This window comes from Phasianus colchicus, chromosome 9, assembly GCF_987193195.1.
Source record: "Phasianus colchicus chromosome 9, bPhaCol1.hap1.1, whole genome shotgun sequence".
Classification (NCBI taxonomy): Eukaryota; Metazoa; Chordata; class Aves; order Galliformes; family Phasianidae; genus Phasianus; species Phasianus colchicus.
This window is the reverse complement of record NC_143444.1, coordinates 6,865,191-6,883,431: the sequence shown is the minus strand read 5'-3', so window position 1 is coordinate 6,883,431 and position 18,241 is coordinate 6,865,191. Positions and strand designations below refer to the sequence as shown.

Genomic DNA, 18,241 nt, shown 5'->3' with positions numbered 1-18,241 from the left:
TTTTTTTCTAAAAGGGCAGAGAGGCGGAGGCTGCCCCGAGAGGTGCTGCTGCCCCATCCCTGCAGTCATGGAGGTCAGGCTGGATGGGCTGCGAGCACTGACGGATCTGTGGTGTCCCTGCTCAGCGCAGGGGTGGGACAGCTCTCACGGTCCTTTCCAACCTCAAGCATGAAAAAGTTGTCCGGCGGAGAGTAGTCTGAATTAGGTTGTGCGGCACTGCCCCACCTCACCCATTGGACTCAGCGCGCCGGCCGTGAGTCTGTCTCAAAGCACCGCGGGGCCACGAGCATCCGCCCCGGCTCAGATCAAATCCGCAACCGCTCGGGCTTCTCCTGCCCAGGCCGGCCCGCGCGGCGCCCCCCCTTGCTGGTGGCTCACCCACCCACGCGGGCAGGGCTCTGCTGGAGCCGCGTCAGGCCCTTCCCTCAGACCTTCCCCGAGGCGGGGAGCGCGGGTGACGGGCACCCCGTGCGTGGCCTCGACGGTGAGCTTCCTCCGGACGCTGCAACATTTTCCCGTCGAAGGTATATATAGCTTTAATTCTCGAACACTTTAAGGGTAGGGTGAGTTACCCGGCATGCTCTGCGGAATATGGTAAGAAGGTGGCCCCGCCCCTTCTGCTGGGAGCGGCTACGTACGGAGCGGTTAGGCGGGCCCCTGGGTTAAGGGGCCCCGGGCAGCCCGAGCTGGGGAGGGAAGGGGGGGGAGGGGGTGAATGGGTTTGTTGCTGCTGGAAGCCCACCCTCAGCTTGCAGCAGCGCATGGAAGCCCCAGGATGGGTAACTGGCTAACGGAGCTCATTGCTAATTAGTGAGGGTGCGTACTCTACTCCTCTATTGAACAGAATCGGGCTGCTTGTAGAGCAGCCTGTGGGTATTACCTGGATCTGGAGCCAACCGTGCCCCGAACAGCGACGTATTTAGGAATTAGGTACCTGATGAGATGCTTTGATGCACCGCACAAGGGGACAGCACTGCACTCGGCTCGTTCTTCCAGCATCCTCTTCCCAGCTGCGCTCAGTGCGTGTGTCCCACCGGGCTCAGCAGGGCTGTGATTTTTTAGAACTGCTATTTATTAGATGAAGTGCTGGGTGATGACCTTGCCTCTGTTCCTTCAGCTCCCGGTGCCACCCGCCATGCAGCTGAGGTCACTTACTGATCTGCTGTCCGAAGCAAGCTTTCATTGCTCGCTGGAGTGTCACTAGGACATGAATATTAACAAAGCTCAGGTGTCCCGTGGTGCTGGCTGTCACTGTGGGCCACCACCCAGGGCTCGTTTGGAACTGCTTTGCTCTGCAGGGAACTCTTGTGATGGAGCTGTGATCAAGTGTTTGTGACCTCTGCTCCAAAGCACTGCTCAGGACTTTGGAGCACGGGGATGTTTGTGATGCTGCTGGCTGCAGCTTGAGGTGATACATGTTAATGGAACAGTACTTTGGAGTCATGGAATGTTCCAATTTGGAAGGGAACCCATAAGGATCATAGAGTCCAATTTTGGTTCTCCTTGAGTCGTGTGCTGCGAGCAGCAGTGGGGGGACAGGCACAACACACCAGCTGTAACAGTGCCTCCTGCACCTGTGATGCTGAGGGACCTATGCTGCTCTTGGAGATCCTAAGTACTGAGTACATCATCCCAAGGCTGCGAATTAGTGTTGGAGAGATGAAAAAAGCAAAACAAACAAACAAACAAAAAGGTTAGGAGCCTCTGACAGCATAGGGTAAAAGCATCACCTTTCTTGATGTGTCTGTCGTGAGCAGAGATTGTATCTGGTGGTGAGATGAAGAGAGGTTGTGTGCTTGCTGGTGTTAATTACAAAGAGAAAAACACATGAAAATCAAGTGAAATTGAATCCCACTGCATCTGCTATTCCCAGAGTGAAAGGCCTTAGTGCATCTCATTACTTTAAAACCCCTGATGGTGAGAGCTCAGCTTCCAACAGGAGATTGATGTGACATTGAGACCCGGGAGAGGATTAGCTGCCCGCCTGTGAACTTGTCCAAAGGAGTTTAACATGTAAATGTTCCAGCAACGTGGCTCCCAGTGAGAAGGCATGCCTGTTAATTAAGGCCCCCGGGACTGCATGGTTGCAATGAGGGAGGGATGAGCTCTGTGCGTGCAGGAAGGCCTGCTGCTGCTTTCTCTATGGTAGAGCCCTTCAGACTGAGAGCTTTGCATGGGTGGGTGAGCTCTGCTGGTCGCTGGGATGATCTGCTGTAGGGCAAGGTGAGCACTGTGAGTGCTGGGTTGGGACTGCAAGGCAAGAGAGATTGGGATCCTCCTCCATCCTTAGCATCGTGTCTCTACTACTTACCTGACTGCTCTCAAGCCCTGCTTAAAACAAACAGACCTTCAGGTACTTCGTGGGAAGAGAGGCTCCAAGAGGAGAGCCTGCATCCTGCTGTGGTGCCTTGCGGCTTCCTCATGAGGATGATCCAGATTAGGATGCAGCAGCCTGGAAAAGATGGAGTGGTGAGAGACCTATACAGTTCTAAGCAATGCTAAGGAGGTGATTAGGAAGCAATGGCTTGTTGTTTCCTGTAGAGCAAGGAGCTGCGGCTGCCTGCTGAAAGCTTCAGCCTCCGTGTGGGTTTGGAGCAACGCAGGTTTGAACCAAACTGCAATACAGAGCTGTGTGTGTTTGGGGGAAGTAACTCAGCTGTGGCAGCTTGTTGTCCTGGGATGTGAAGAGACCAGAAATACAACGAGCCTTTAAAAGGGAATTTGATGATGTCATGGCAGGTAACTCTTGTCAGCAGACCCCAAGGGGCTGCGTGACCCAATGCTCTGCAGGAAGACCCTCTTTTTGGGAGGCTGTGATCCAAACAGCCGTCGCAGCTCAGGCTGAAGAAGGAAGTGTTCCTTGGTGCAGACGCTTACGTTTCTTCTTGTACCCACGCCTGCCTTGCAGAAGTTGCAGCTGCGTGTGGGTTGCTTGGTGACAGTTCTTCTGGGCAGGGCAGGGAATTAAACAGTAAGTAGGATTAATAAAAACGTATCAAAATATGTAAACATATGCATCAAGTCTCTTTGAAAATGAAGGAGCAGTTAATAAGTATTTGCAGTCAACGTTCCTACGTGGAAGCCTTCTCTGAGAGCAGCTCTGAGACTGCTCAAACAACCCATCTCTTTCCATCATTTTAACAGCCTGCTTTCTCAAGGCAGATGAAATGATTTGCCTGAAGAGCTGTCTCCCCTCCTCCCCACCTATGACAGACTGTGTCAGACAGGTGTCTGCCTCCTGGCTGTGTCCTGAGATGGCTCCTGGGCCTGGTGGTGCCTGGGTTCACAGTTAGAGCATTGTTTGAGTTGGAAGTGACCCTTAAAGGCCATGTGGTCCCACTCCCTGCACTGAACAGGGAAACTCATAGCTCCATCAGTGCTCAGAGCCCATCCAGCCTGACCCTGATGTCTGCAGGGATGGGGCACTACCACGTCTCTGTTCCAGCATCTTCCCATCCCAGGTTCCTGCTCTGCTGAGCAGCTGTGGGTCACAGTGAGTAGCTGGATCATGCCTTCTATTTATTTCCGTGAAAAGTACAGTAGATAAGAAGAGCACAACAACATGTAATGGGATATTGGTGGAAAATTTCAACCTCTACTGCTGTAATGCTATGATCTGCCTCTGACATTGTGGGCTGGCATAATAAAATAGAAGGCATCACTTTTGGAGCAGCCAATCGTATAAGCTTGTTCTTCTCTGGGTTATGGGTCTTGAAGCACTGCATCCAGGGCACGTGGGCACCATCTAGATACAGATGACTCTTGGCTAAGGTAGGATGGCAAGTGATGGGTGAAATGTTCTGTTTCTGGGGCTTACCCCTCCATAATCCCTGCAGGGATTTCAGTGCTTGGGTGGCATTGCCACTTTGCCTTTCTCCAAGGCTACAGGAGCTGGGAACTACACAGCTTATGGTGCTTCCCTGGTCCCTGCAGTTGTCCCCCACCTCTCCCTCTGAGGATATTTGGGTTCAGCTTTGTGGGATAACGGATGGGACTGTCAAGCCTGTTGTCCCAACAACCCAAGAAGATAAATTGTCCAATGTGTGCAGCAACCTTCACCGGTCCTGCACCCCAGAAGGAAGCAGCCCCATGACAGATGGGCTGACGAGCAGCACTGACACAACTGGGGCAGCGTGGATGTCAGAGGGTGAGATCCACATCTCTCTCCTTTCCACTTGGCACCCCAGCGCCTCTGGGCCAGACAGCTGTTGCTTATCACCACCTCCCTTGGTTATTGATGGAAGCTGGCAGCACGAGGGCCCTGTCTATGAGAAAGACACTAGTCATGGTCTTAACGTTGCTCTGCAGAGCTGCCATCTGTCCTCTGGATGCTGGTAATGTATCTGAGCGCATCAGTGCTGAGTTAAGTTTCTGGCTAGACTTGATTCTGCTCCTCTATCTTCTTTTCCAGAAGGGAAGATCCTAGATTGGCTCTTCAGGATCTGGATCCTGGGCTGTCCCTTCATCTTCTGTCCTGCTGAGGAGCAAGCAATGCAGGGATGGATGGTTACAAGTTTTGGCACGTGTTGCCCAGGAAGGTGGAGGGGTCACCATCCTTGGAGGTGTTGAAGAACCATGGAGATGTGGCACTGAGGGATGTGGTCAGTGGTGGAGATGGGCTGGGGTTGGGCTTGGTGATCTGAGAGGTCTTTCCCATAGTCCAATTATTCTAAGATGCCTCACCTAGAGCTGTTTGGAGAGGCTGTGCAAATAACAGCACAACTTTCTCCTTTTGTCAATATGTGAGGAAAGTTTGGCAAGGCCACAGCAAGGTGAATCTTGTGAGCATCCTGGAGCTGTGAGCTATGAGCCAGCCTTACTATGAAAGTCCATTAGCCACGAGCAAAACTGCTCCTGGGCTCAGCATTCAGCACCTGTTATGGGCTGAATTAGTCCTTAATTTCTATCCCTGACAGTTAAAATGACTCAGACATTTCTTCCCGAGACTGGGTATTGCTTCTGACTGCATCCTTTGCAGCCATGGCTCTAGTGACAATTAAATTGTTCTCAGAAACCCAGCGACCATCGTGTCTGCAGGTCAAGGTAGGCTGCTGCTCTCACGTGAGCCTTGCTATGTGACCAGAAGAGGGGCTCTGCTGTAGAAAGCAAATGCTGAGACGCATTTGAGGACTCAATGGCTGCAGGTTTAACAAGATCAATACCACCTCTGCAAAAGATTACATGGTATACTAGGCAGCAAATAGACCACTTCTGCTGGATTTGGAAGCCATTTATAGAGTCTATTAGGGATGGTAAGGTAGAAGGGACGTATCCGGAGTGAATTGCACAGATGCAGTAACTCACTCTCATGTTAAGGGTTTTGCAGTCTATTAAATAATGGAACTAAAGGCAAAATAAATGAGATTTCTTTCTCTGTAAGAAGCTTTACCACCGGCAGCAATGATGGGGCCAGGCTGTTGCACTCTTCTGGCTCCCATTGCTCACATTAGGAGGGCTAAACCTAATGCAAATTTGGTGCTTTGGCACTGGCTGAAGACTGAAGCTTCACCCTCACGCAAAGAATCATAGCATCACAGAATGGCTGCCTTGGAAGGGACCTCGAAGACCATCTGGCTCCAATTCCCTGCTTCAGGCTGGTTACCAACCACTAAATCAGGCACCAGATCAGGCTGTCCATGCATGCTACGTGGCCAGTTCTCATGTTTGCCCATGGTAAGCAGGCAGGAGCTGGTAACTGCTTTTGGGAGCAGGCTCTCTGAGCTCAGGCTGCTCCGTTGGGCTCGTTTGAGCTGCCCTTGTGCCTTTATCACCTCCTGCGGTGTGCCCTCTGAATAATTAGCTCTAATAATGCATGAGCAATAGCCTGCCTGCTCACCGTGCTTGCGTGGCTCTGCTTCTGTCATTCCTCCCGTTCTCTGTCCAGTCTTATTTGAAATATCCTGCAGGATGAATTATGGTGCTCTGAGAAAATCTGCAAAATAGGATCACAGGCCAATTGAATCCATCTGCAAAGTATAGGAGCACAATATATCACCCTACAGATGGATTATATATATATTTTTTCCCGCTCCCTTCTTTATTTCAAAAGGTTCTTGAACCTAGAAAGAACAGCAGACACTTAGGGAGCAAGCTGGACGGTGTGATGAACTGAGTGCTGCCTGGAGCTGGGCTGTGCAGGAGGGATGGTGATGCTGAGATGTCCATAGGGAGGCGATGCACAGCAATGGGTTAGGGACGCTTCGCACCTTGGCGCTGCCCAGCCTGCTCCCTCCTGCAGCAGAATGATGCTGTGTGAGTCTCTGGGAGGATGTCACAGGGCACAGCATCTGTGTGCTGAGAGAGAAAGGAGCTGGCAATGTTTACCAGCAGCAGCAGGCTTTAGGGACAGACCTCTTTGCACTCCAGGTGGGTGGAGGTTGGCCTCGTGCTGCTTCCCAAACCTCTCTTGTCCTCGGGCTGGGATGCTCCAGTCATTACCCGAGGGGGAAGGGAAATGAGTTAAACCCATCTTCAGACACGTTTGTATTGATTCTGTCACTTTCTTGCTGCTTGCTGACAGGTGATGGATGGCTCATAATGCGACCGGCACAGTACATTACGTTTCCCATCCAGGGACTCCTAAATCATTTCAAATTTTCAAATTCCCTAATCAATATTTTATCAGTAGCAGAAGAAAGCGGAACGGGCCCATTTCTCAAGAGGGAGGGGAGTGAGCGTGTGTGTATGCGTGCCTGCACATGGATTTTGTATGGGCATGTGAGTTTGTGTATTTGTAATAGCAACTAAAGCATCACTAGCACAATGCTTACAGTACCTACAGCCATAAAAATAAATGCAGAAGTAGGACTGGGAGTGGTGTTCACATTCTGGTGACTACAGGATGAAACAAATTAAGGACTTGAGCATTTGGGGGAGGGGCTATGGCACATGGGAGCCCTCTTCCTCTTGGCCTGTGCTCTACCCTTTTCTCTCTGTTGGTCACACAGGAAAGCACCCAGTCAGGGCTTGAATGTCACCAGTGAAGAAGATTCCATCACCTTTCTGAGCAACCTGTTCCACTGCTGTACCACCTCGCAGTAAAGAAGAATAGGGCTCATCAGCAGGAATCCTATGGAATGGATCCCATCAGTGTGCAGGAAGCAACAGCCAACAGAAACCCATGAGTGTTCATCCTCCAGAAGTCAGTGCAGCTCCTGCGTCTTTCAACCCTACAAGTGGTAAAACCCTGTTTTTTCATACCTACAGGAAAAGAAAAACACCTAGTTAAGCCAGGGACAGATGGCTTTGCTGTGTCAGTGGATGGTCCTGCAGCTATTTGGGGCTGGATGCTAAAGGGCTGGGGGGCTCTGCTGGGAGTACTGGGGGCAGCTCATGAGGGGATGGGATCATAAAATCGTTGGAGTTGAAAGAGACCTTAAAGGCCATCTTGAGTTCTCCTGCCTTGTCTGGGTCTAAGCTAGATGCTGATAAGCAAAGAGCTGTTTTTCCCCACCAGCCACTTCTACCAAGCCAGAAATAGCCTGCCCAAGTTAGCTCACATAGCAGCATTTCTCATTCAAAAGTTAATAAGCTTTGAAATTGGATTTTAATCAACTAATCTTTGATCCTAGGCACTAGAGCTCCATTAGGAGGGTCCAGTAAACCAAGTTTCATCTCTCTCTCTCATGTTGTTTCTTTATGTTTTTTTTTCCCTCCGTCTTGCAGGGATGTTCTAGCATTTGAAGAGCTGCGTGTTGTAGGATTTTGTTGTCCCTGCTCTTATGATCTCATCCCATCCTGTAGATGAATGGAAAAACTGATCTGGCTAACATCTTTTTTCCCAAGGTTTGAAGCCTGTAAGTATTTTTTAACAGCTTTTTTTGGGAAAAGTGCCAGAGCTCTTGGAATCCAGCTCTTTGCTAGAAATCAGCGAGGGGGGGGACGGGGGACAAGAGATAGAAGATGTGCTGTGGCTCTCAGCATGTTACCTGCCTCATAAAAAGAGCACCACGAATCCTGTGTCCAATGGCAGAGCAGCTGGCGTTGGAGGGAGCTCATCTTTTCTGATCTTCCTGCACACAGTTGGGTCAGATGGAGCGGGCTGCCTGGGACCACAACAGCATTGGATTGTCCCCAGGGAGAGAGACTTTGAGTACCTCCAAGGATGGGTGCTCCTCTGGCATCAAGCATTCAAGGAGTTCTTATATTTAAACAAACTTTCTTGTATTTAATTTAGACTGCTGAGATAGGTCTGGCTCCCTTGTCTTTGCTCCCTCTTCCCTGTGGGCGTGCAGTTGTGCTTGCCCACATCCAGGCCTTTCTCTCCATGAGATTCCCATCTGCCCATCTCTCCGGCCTGCTGAGGTCCCTGCAAAGAGCAGCACAACCATCTGCTCTGCTGGCCATTCCTCCCCGTATCTTCTGCGAACTTACAGACAGTATGCTGTGTCTGGTCACCCGAGTCACTGGTGAAGTTCATTAAGGGACCTTTCCTATCCTCTTCATGAATTTTGGCAGGCAGCAAAGGAAGTTATAGCTGGACTTTGGGGTTATGTAGTTGCACTACCACTCGAGGGATGGATTTGGTTCAGACCTCTCCAAGTTGTTATTCAGAAGCCTCATAAATCTGCACAAGGACTCCTGTCTTGGTTTACCCTCTGAAGACTTTTCTCTTGATCGGATGGAGTGGAGCTTGGTTTTATTTTTCAAAGCTATATTTAGATTCTGGTGCACAGACACCCGTTTCCTACCGAAATACTAACTTAGTGAGCTCTCCAAGGACCAAACACAGTTCCTTCCTGGGCTCGTGTAATGATCAAATCAGACGGGGGAGGTTTCTTTCAGTAGCAGAATAACCATGCAGAGCCCCTGCACAGCTTTCCTGTAGTAGTCTTGTTATCTCACAAGTCATCATTTGCTCAGGGTCAGGGCTCTAATGAGCATCTCAGCCCAGAGCCTGCTGGGAGAGGCTGTAAAGGACCCGCGGTGGGCTTGCCAGGGGTGGTTTGGGTAGGATGGCACGTTGGCTCTGTTTCAGCACTGGGCAGGCCAGGTGTGCTGTCTGTGAGCCGTGCACTCTGCTCTCCCTACTTCTGTTAGCTGTCACTCAGGACATTGCACTTGCCTTGCCTTGGGCTGTGAACACCTGACTGCACATTTATCTCCTTTCCTCTGGGGAAGGATGAGAGAAGAAGTATGTTTGCCTTTCCGTACACTTGACAACCTGGAATACCTGCATCTGGTATAAAACTGCCCTGATGGCCAGCTTTGGCCATTTCCATACTTCTCAGGGCTGCTGAGCCCTGTGTTGGTACTTGTTGGGAACATGAACTGTCACATGCTAGCTCTACGGGACTGTTCAGTCTGTGCCAGGCTGACAGCACCTTGAAGGAAAGCTGGTCTGCTTCACAAAACTGGCCCTGCAGAGAGCAGGGTGCTTAGGGTGAGCCAGCATCACCTGCAAGGGATGCTTGCAGCCAGCCAGTCACGTGAGAAATTAAAAGTGACATGAATCTAGTGGATGCCAGGCCAACGCAGTTGGCAGAGCTGATCATACCGTGTTTTGGAAAGGGACATCAGTCCTTTCTTGTGTTAACAGAGCAAGCAATCTCTCTCTCATGGCATTCAATGATCAAATATTTTGCAAAGCTATTTGGAGAGGTTACCCGCTCCCATTACTGAGCAGCAAGAAATGTAGTGTGGCTAAACAGCACTGTCCAGATTAACTCCTCTTCCAGGCAGTGTGCAAGGTGCGAACAAGCTGTCAGCAGTTTGCTGGGTGCTAAGGCTAGACTCTGCTGTGGAGAGTGAGAATTTCATTTTAGTTTTTCCAAGGCTTCCCATTATAATGTTTTAAGGTCTGGTTTCTGCCAGGGCTGTGTGTCTCTCAGCGTGTCCGTCTCTCTTGACCCCATCAGTGGCGGTAAAACACGGAGCCAAGTTTCCAACATCTCTTCTGGAAACCATCCCATGCTGTGACAATTTTCTGTTTGGATGAAAAGCAGACATAGCATGAAATAACTAGGAGCATTTGCCACGGAGAACCTCTTCCCATTTCATCCCTATATCCTCTTCTCCAAATACTCAGCATCTTTCATAGGATGACTATAAGGTTGGAAAGGCCACTAAGATCCCCAAGTCCAACCCAACCCATACCACCATGCCCACGTCCCTCAGTGCCACATCTCCACAGTTCTGTAAAACCTCCAGGGATGTTGATCCCACTACCTCCTTGGGCAGCCCATTCCCTGGAGATGCCCTCACTGGATACGTGTGCATAAAAGACACGCTGGCTGCAAGAGACTGAAGCTGGAGCATGAGTTCAGGATAGAGCAGATCCAGGTTGGAGTCCCTGCTTTGCTAGATTCAGAGAAAACAGCTTTTTCTCCCCATTCGCAGGCTGGGGAACCTCTGATCTGTGCAGTCGTTCCCCAGGCTCACAAAACTTCACAAATATATCTCCCTGAGAAAGGTTGCTGGTGTTGAAATAGCATTTTAACTGTCTTTTTCATGGTTGTGCTGTATTGTGACAGGTTTGGAAATGATTATGGGGACTGGTAGGAGGATGCTATAGAAATGCTATATGCCGTGATTGTGCGGGCCTAGGCAGGGGGAGGAGGAAGGATGGAAAGCTGTTGTAAAACCATTGCTCCAAGGGGAGAAGAGAGTGTTTGCCTGGAGCTGTTCCCAAGGGCTGATGCTCGGTGTACGGGCATCCATCAGTCTGTCCTCTGGTGTGGGGTGGGACTGAAGCGTTGGACCACTTGGCAGACCTGACTGTACCTGGAAGAGTAGACTGAGGGCCCACTGGGGACAGGCATTGTTCTTTCCTTATTCCCTATGACTCTTTTCAATGAGGGCAGAATTTGTTCTCTATATCCTTATGGACAAGGACCATACTTGTGTTGGGGTAGCAGCCCTGCTTGGACCTGCATACTGCTCAGGAGCTGGGGGAGCTGTGGAGTTTACCTGTCTGCCTTCTCCCTGTACCAGCAGCGACATCAACAAGCCTGCAGCAAAGGATGCAAATGGCTTCACCTGGAGGTAATTGTTCCCAGGTGATGATCCCCAAGGATTGCTTTGCAGAGCCCTGCCAGAGCTGCAAGCAGACATGGGCTTGCTTGGATTCCAGCGCTGAGCTGGTCGGTGCCAAAGCCCATTTGCATCACTGTGAAAAATGGTAAAATTATTGTTAGGTGTTCACTAAAATACTCTAAATTTTGCAGAACATGAGGCATGAGTCAGGCATTGAGACCTGCATCCAGAGGAGGAAGGGAGTGGGAAGAGGCGGCAGGAGTGCTTATGAAATATTTTGTTTCACTGGCAAGAGGACAAGAAATAATTGGGCCCTAAATCAAGGAAATGGGAGAAAAGGAACAGCAAATCAAGGGAAATGGTGGAAAATTAGGTCTTAGAGTAGAGAAATGTGTACACATGATCACCTGGTAGTTCTGGCAAAGATATATGCCTATAAATCTCCTTTTTTAACCTTTTCTCTGCTGCTTCAAGGGGATTAGCATTAGATGTGCTCATCCTGTCCATCTTTCCTGGATGTGACTGGCAGTGCGCCCCGAGGGCTGTGGGCAGCCTGGAGAACAGGAACCCCATTGCATAGACCCTCCCTGTGTGTGCAGAGGTGTAGAACCATAGAATTGAGTAGAAAGGGACCCTTAAAGGCCATCTGGTCCCACTCCCTGCACTGAACAGGGGCACCCACGGCTCCATCAGTGCTCAGAGCCCATCCAGCCTGACCTTGATGTCTGCAGGGATGGGGCACCACCAACTCTCTGGGCAGCCTGTGCCACACTGCCCTTATTGTTACAAAACTCCTTCCTTCTATCCAGTCTAAATCTCCTCTCCTTTAGTGCAAACCCATTTCCCTTCGTCTTATCACAACAGGCCCTGCTAAGCTGTCTGTCTCCTTTCTAATAGCAAATCCACGCCATCTCAACCCTGGAGACCCAGGGCAATCCAGGATGCCCAGCAAGCTGCTCCAGCCCCAAGCCTGTCACCCTGCATTTAAACAACCCCCTGACTCCCCTCGCTCCCCTTCAAGTCCCTGGCTTATTTTTCTTACAGAAAGAATGAAATATAAAAATAAAGCTTTGTGTTTGCTTTTCCCGGCCCTCCCTCCCACTGCACCGTGCTCATTAGCTCCCCGAATGCTCGAGTCAGACGTGGCCTCTGGTTAAAAACAGCAACCACCCTCGTGCCTCGCCTGTTTCCCAGGAGCTGGCAGCCAGACAATAACACTGATGGGATCGTCTTCATCAGAACATGTCAGCCCCTCTGTGAAATTTAAGTAACTTCAACTGGGAGGCAGAAAATGATAAAGACAAAAAAAAAAACCCGAGTGCTAGGGAGAAGAAGCAGAGAGATCAGAGGAGAGATGCGGCAGGAGCTGCCCGTGCTGGGACAGCGGGTGCGGGCAGGTAGGAGCTGCTGCTCCTGGATCAGAGGTGATGCGAGTAGTGCTGCTGATTTGTTTTGTGTTTTTTGTTTTGCTGGAAGAGCCGACCCTGTCTTTCTGAACTGTTCAGATATCTGGAGGCAAAAGTGCTCTGTAGAGCGAGGTATTAAATTATTCTGCTGAAAACAAAAGTCTTGGCTGAGCATTGCACTGACATCACTGGCTTTGGCTACGTGACTGCGTGTGGCTGAAGAATTCTATTAGGCAGATGGAAATGTTGTCTCCTTCCGTGATATTGAAGCATTATGGGAGTTTCCAGAGGTACCTAATGCAAAGTTGTTCCGAGAAAGCCTTCTTCCTGGTGTTGTCTGGCTGTGGGTCGGTCCTGGTGGGATGCTGGTGTCTGCGTGGTGTGAAGGGCACAGCTTGAGAAGAGGGGTGGGCTGGCGTAGTGTTCCATGGCCCTGGAGCTCGAGGTGTGTAATACCATCACAGATCCCTTTCTGTGGTCTGTAGGTTAGACTTGTGCAGTTACCATAGCTCCAAAGATTGTGGTGGAGCTGAAATGGGTGCCAGCAGCAGACGAGGGGATGGGCAGCTGTCTGAGCCCATTACACAGAAGTTCAGGGCTGAGACAGTGCTGAGTCGTTGCCATCTCCAGCTGAAGAAGCCCAGGAGATGTCAGGCAGAGCTTGTCATCTTCTGATTTTCTGCCTCTGTAAACCTGGAAGGTGCTGGAAGCTGCTGCAGTAGGGAAGATGAGCAGGCACGACGGTTGCTTTTTCTGCACGCTCTCACATCGCTTCAGTCACTGCTTGTTTGCTTGCCGTTGTTGTGGCTGTGTTTTTTTTTCCTTCCCCCGACTTCATTTCTAACATAAAAAGTTATTTAGCCTGAAAGTGCGCGGGAGCTCATTGTGCAGGGAGCTGCAGCACAAAGGGTTCCAGAAGCAATCATGTTTCCTCTCACCAGCGCAAGCCGTGCGACCAGATGATTCAGAAGCACAACATCTGCAAGTCTTGAAAGGAGTTCTGCTCCATTTGACTGAGAGCAAGGAGAAGGAGGAGGGAGAAGGGGGATGGAGAAGCTCCTTTGGTGCCTTCAGGATGCGGCTAATTGCTGCGTCACCACTGCATCCCACCCATGCTGAGCCCATGGGTGCCTGAGTTTGTGGTGGGTGGAGGGGTGAGCAACCCATGGGCTGCTGACCGTTCATTCATTCCCTTTGGCCTTGGGAACCCAAGCATGTCCAAGCCCGTGGGCCGACCTCCCTTGGGATGCTTTGGGTTTGCGTGCGCGTTTCCTCGCTCCTTGGGTGCTGTTGGAATGGAGCACTGCATCAAGTGGGAGAGGAGGAGGAGGCGTTTGAGAAAATGGCAGGGACAAACAGCTTTAAAAAAAGGCCTATTTTCGGAGCGCCGTTTTCTCGTAACCTTTCGCGTCTCCGCTTTGCTTCCCTTCACAGCCTCCTGCTTTGATTTCCCGTTCACAGTTGTTATTCTGGCAGCCCCTGGAAGAAAGGAGGGTGCGAGGGTTAAAGAACAGCTGCGGGAACGTAATTAATGCTTTGCAACTGTTCTGAAGGCCTTTAGCACCTTGCCGTGACCCAGCCGGTAACATCTGTGCGTTGGCAGCAGCCAAGCTGTAAAATTTCCCCCCTCCAAGTCCCACACAAAGCAACTGTCATCTGCCTGAGGCATGCAATCAGGGCACAAACTTAACAAATCGGTAGAAAGGCTGCAGTGCAGATGGCAGTTTGTTGGGTGCTGGGGTTGGCTGTGGTCAGAGGCTCCCAGCTGCTGGTCCATGTACGTGTCCAAGGCGGGAGGTGGGAGAGACCCTCTCTTGCAGGGATCTGATGGTTGAGATGGGACGTATCCAAATCTGAGAGTGGCACCAGCCCCTTAGCTCACTCCAGTTGAATGGCTCTGGGCTGAAAGCAGTGCCCGCAGTGCCTGGAGTTGTTGGGATGACTTCAGCACAGCTGTTCCCAACCCCACGGGATGCTCAGCGCGTCCCTGTTTGGGGACGTGTTTCATCAAAGTCTGTCTTTTGCAGCGCTTTTCCCATTTTATGGCTAAAGGGCACCTTCAGGGCCTGCCACCCTCATTTTTATGTAAGCTGTAATTCAGAGTAAAGGAGGCACGAAAGTGCCTCCAATTCTCAGGAGCTCCAGCTGGAGTTTTCCTTTCAGTCCCAGAACGTGAGGCACAGCTGGCGCTGCCTTGGTGACCAAAGAGAAGATGAACGAAAACACTTTCTGTTTTTTAAAGATTGGCTTTTTCTTCTGCCCTATCTCCATTTCCCCCCCCCTGTTTCTCCAAAGCCAGCCCCTCTGAGCTCCCAGCCTTCAAAGCCCATCATGCACAGCTGGAGGGGAGTGAGCCTGCCAAGGGCAAGCACTCGTCCTTTGCTCTTTTTGGTTTTCTGAGAGGCCCGTGACTGCGCTGAATGCCAAGCAGCCCCGACCTTCACCCAACTGGGGCTCCCAGCCGCTACGGCGTTCTGCAGCATCCCTGCCTGATAGGAATTCAGCCTGGTGCTTCCCACCTGCAAGTTTTATCTGACAAATGGGTCTCATTTCTGATTCTAGTCTCCTTTTGATGGACCAGACCGTCTGCTACCTGGGAGAGGTTCATAGATCTGAAAGGCCGGAAGGAAGCATTACATTTCTTCTCCTTTGCCTCCTATTAAGAATGTGCCAGAGACGCTAATCCCACATTTGAATTTCAGCCAGGTAGCTGGAAGGGATGGCTCAGCACCCTGCTCTGATGGACTACCCAGCGCCGCTTCTCTTCACGTCTTCCCGTGCTTCTCTTGCCTTTGGGCAGGAGGGAGGGGTCACTGGTGAGAAAGGCTTCATCTAAAGCAATCTCTTTCTTCACAAGTCAGATGAGGATGTTTTTCTGCATTTCTGACGAAATTTCTTCCCTTCAGAAGAAAATGTGGTTGGTTTTGCAATCGGCTCCCTCCCGATAATGAAAGCGGTGGGGCGACAGGGGGATGGCAGCAGGGGGAATTAGGGCTCACACTCTGACAGCACTATATGATAACATCTGAGACACCTTTACTTACGCAGCTTGAGCCACGTGAGTGGGTAAGACATGATGTCCCCATAGGCCAGCTGTGCCTTGCAAGCTGTATGGCCTCTCAGCATCTTGGGCACCTCTGCAATGCACCCCTGCTATTGTGCTGCTACATATCAGCTGCTACACCACTCTCCTCTGAAGAGGGATATGGATTACTGACCTGCTGAGATGCAGCTCGGCTGCGCCTACATTCCTCATCCTGAATTATTTTTTCTTTGGTTGACATTTGCAAGTAGGTGTCTTTTTTTTTCTTCTTTTTTATTCCTGGTAGTCGTGTCTTAGAGTCCTAATTCCTGAGCAGCTGCTCTTCCTGATGCATCCTGAGCAACTGTTTGTTGCAAACAGTTCATTTCAGGGGACCAGAGGAAGGAACAGGACGTGACTTTGGTTCGGGTGTTGAAATACAAACTGCTTTTTCTTTCATGTTCAGTGCAGTTTCAGGCATGTCCAAGTCCTGCTGGTTGGAAAACAGTCAGCAGGTTGGTGGAGGCTGCGTGGCAGTGAGAAGCAGAGAGTCTAACCATAGAAGGAAGGCTGAGTTGGCTCTGAAGGTTGGAGAAATGGGATGCAGGCGAGAACAGGGCGGCGGATAGATAAGTTATACAAAGCAGATTGCCATGGCTTCTTTTCTTGCTCTTATCCCCCTCAACTCCAACACAGTGATTTTTAGGAGAAAATGAGTGCCAAGACTATATGGGGAACAGCCACCAACTCCCAAGTGTTCTGTGAGGCAACTGCTCTTTTCTCCCGAGACTATTCTGTGCACATGGCACATGTCCTGGGCAAGTTCCTGTGCACTCATTTGATGATGGAGGCCTTCAAATCTCTATGCTTGAAGGAGACACTGTTTCACATCCCCACCACAATTTCTTCTCGTATGGAAAAACCCCCACGTTTGCAGGCAGCTCTCCTGAAGCAAGGCAGCGTTACATCCCTCCTATTAGCAGTGCTTCCAGAGGCTCTGCAGCTCCTGCTGACGTGAGCGGAGCCGCTCAGCAAACAACATGTGAGAGGTCTCCAAAGAGCACAGCCCTCTGTTTGCTTTTTGCTAATCGGGTGCTGCATCAACCAGGGCCCATCTGCTGAGTGCTGGATGGGGTTGCATGCGTGCTTGTTGGCATGGCAGAGAACATGGAGATGTGGCATTTGAGGGACGTGGTTCATGGGCATGGTGGGAACGGGCTGATAGTTGGACTTGGGGATCTTAGCAGTCTTTTCCAGTGTTAATGGTTCTGTGGTTCTACGTTCATGCTGGAGAAAGGAGGTGCCACCTGGCTGTGTTTGGGCTGTCACCTGGAAGTCAGGAAGTGTGTGTGTTACCTGCAGGTGGGAGGAGGGAGAGCCGGGGTTATGGGATAATATGGAACAGAGCAGTCAAGTAATTTAATTCTTAAATCTCGTCTCCCTCAGGCTAATCTCCTCTGAGCCGCTCTTTGCTCAGGTCAACTGCTTTTAATTAGCAAGCTTCATTGATCGGGGTGGGAGCGGGAGCTGCTGTCCAGACTTTTTAAACATGGAATCTTTTCTTCCTTGCAGGAGGGATGGTGCTACTTGCAGAGGGACCCACAGCAGTGGGACTGCTGGCAGGAAGATGGCGTGGGGCTGCCCACAGCACATCTCCTCTGGCACTGCCTGGGCAGGGAACCCTGCAGTCCAGCACAACGCAGCTCCCACCACCACATCAGCCTCTTGCAGTGGCTCACTCTGAGCTGTTGCTAATGAGGATGGTGCTCATCATGTGATCGCGCCTTTGGGCAAGGGCGGTGGTGCTGCTAATTGGCTTCTCTGGCTGCGGTTTCCTTAGGAAACAAGGTTAAAGCAACTCACAGCTCAAAAATGTACCTCCCGGAGGAAGGCACTTCAATACTGCTTGCCCTGTAAATGGAAACAGCTCTATGCCTGACGCCAGCCCCTTTCTATCACCAGGTGGAACCAAAGGATGTGGGTGCATCTCTGCTATGTTCTCTCTCGGTGTGTTGGTCCTGTGGCCCAGCCCTGGATCAACGCATTTTCTATCTAATGTATTTGACCATCAGAGCTATGAAAATTCTGAAATGAAGTTCTCCCGGATAAATCAAATAGGAAGTGGCTTTGTATCAAACCACTGAATTAATATAATTATCGTATTGATTAAATCATCAAACAAACCTGCAGCTCCTCTATCGGATTCACCGTGCCTGGTTCGTGCTCCCTGAAGCACAGACCGCCATCCCAACTGCTCCCTTTGCATGCCAGGCAGAGAGCTGCTCCTCACCCAGGCTGCAGTGATCTCTGGCCGCATCTCACACACAGAGCAGACCTCCAATGCCCATTACAGCTGTCAGCCAAAATTATATGTATTTGGGGAAGAGGTGATCTCTCGCATACCCACTCCGATGTGAGTCACTGAGCCTGAGCTGGCATTACACAGCTTGATGCATTCCAAATTACAGAAGGAAAGTGCTGGCGGGTCGTGGCCTGTTGGGGCTGAATGTGGCACGGGGGCACGTGCACCTCTCCTGCAGGCAAAGGGCTGCGTGGAGATGGGGAGGGTAAGAAGTAATGGCCTCAGGTTGTGCCAGGGGAGGCTCAGGCCGAGTATTAGGAAACATTTATTCTCCAAAAGAGTGCTGATGCAGTGGCACAGGCTGCCCAGGGAAGTAGTGGGGTCACTGTCCCTGGAGGTATTGAAGAACCACAGATATGTGGCACTGAGGGATGTGAGCATGGTAGGGAGGGGTTGGAGTTGGACTCGGTGATCTGAGAGGTCTTCTCCAACCTTAACGATTCTGTGATTCTATGATCTCTCCCCCAAAGGACTCTC

General features: G+C 50.7%; 1 long non-coding RNA gene and 1 other non-coding gene across 2 annotated transcripts; one reads left to right on the top strand and one right to left on the bottom strand.

Moving 5' to 3' along the window:
* Positions 1–180: 180 nt before the first annotated feature.
* LOC149916796 (Nuclear RNase P) lies at positions 181–500 on the bottom strand. Its single transcript, XR_016469409.1, has one exon.
* Positions 501–724: 224 nt separating this feature from the next.
* On the top strand, positions 725–17,518 carry LOC149916795 (uncharacterized). Its single transcript, XR_016469080.1, has 4 exons — positions 725–4,601; positions 6,948–7,178; positions 7,666–7,796; positions 16,975–17,518. It is a non-coding gene; the product is annotated as an uncharacterized LOC149916795 (long non-coding RNA).
* The last annotated feature ends 723 nt before the right edge of the window (positions 17,519–18,241 follow it).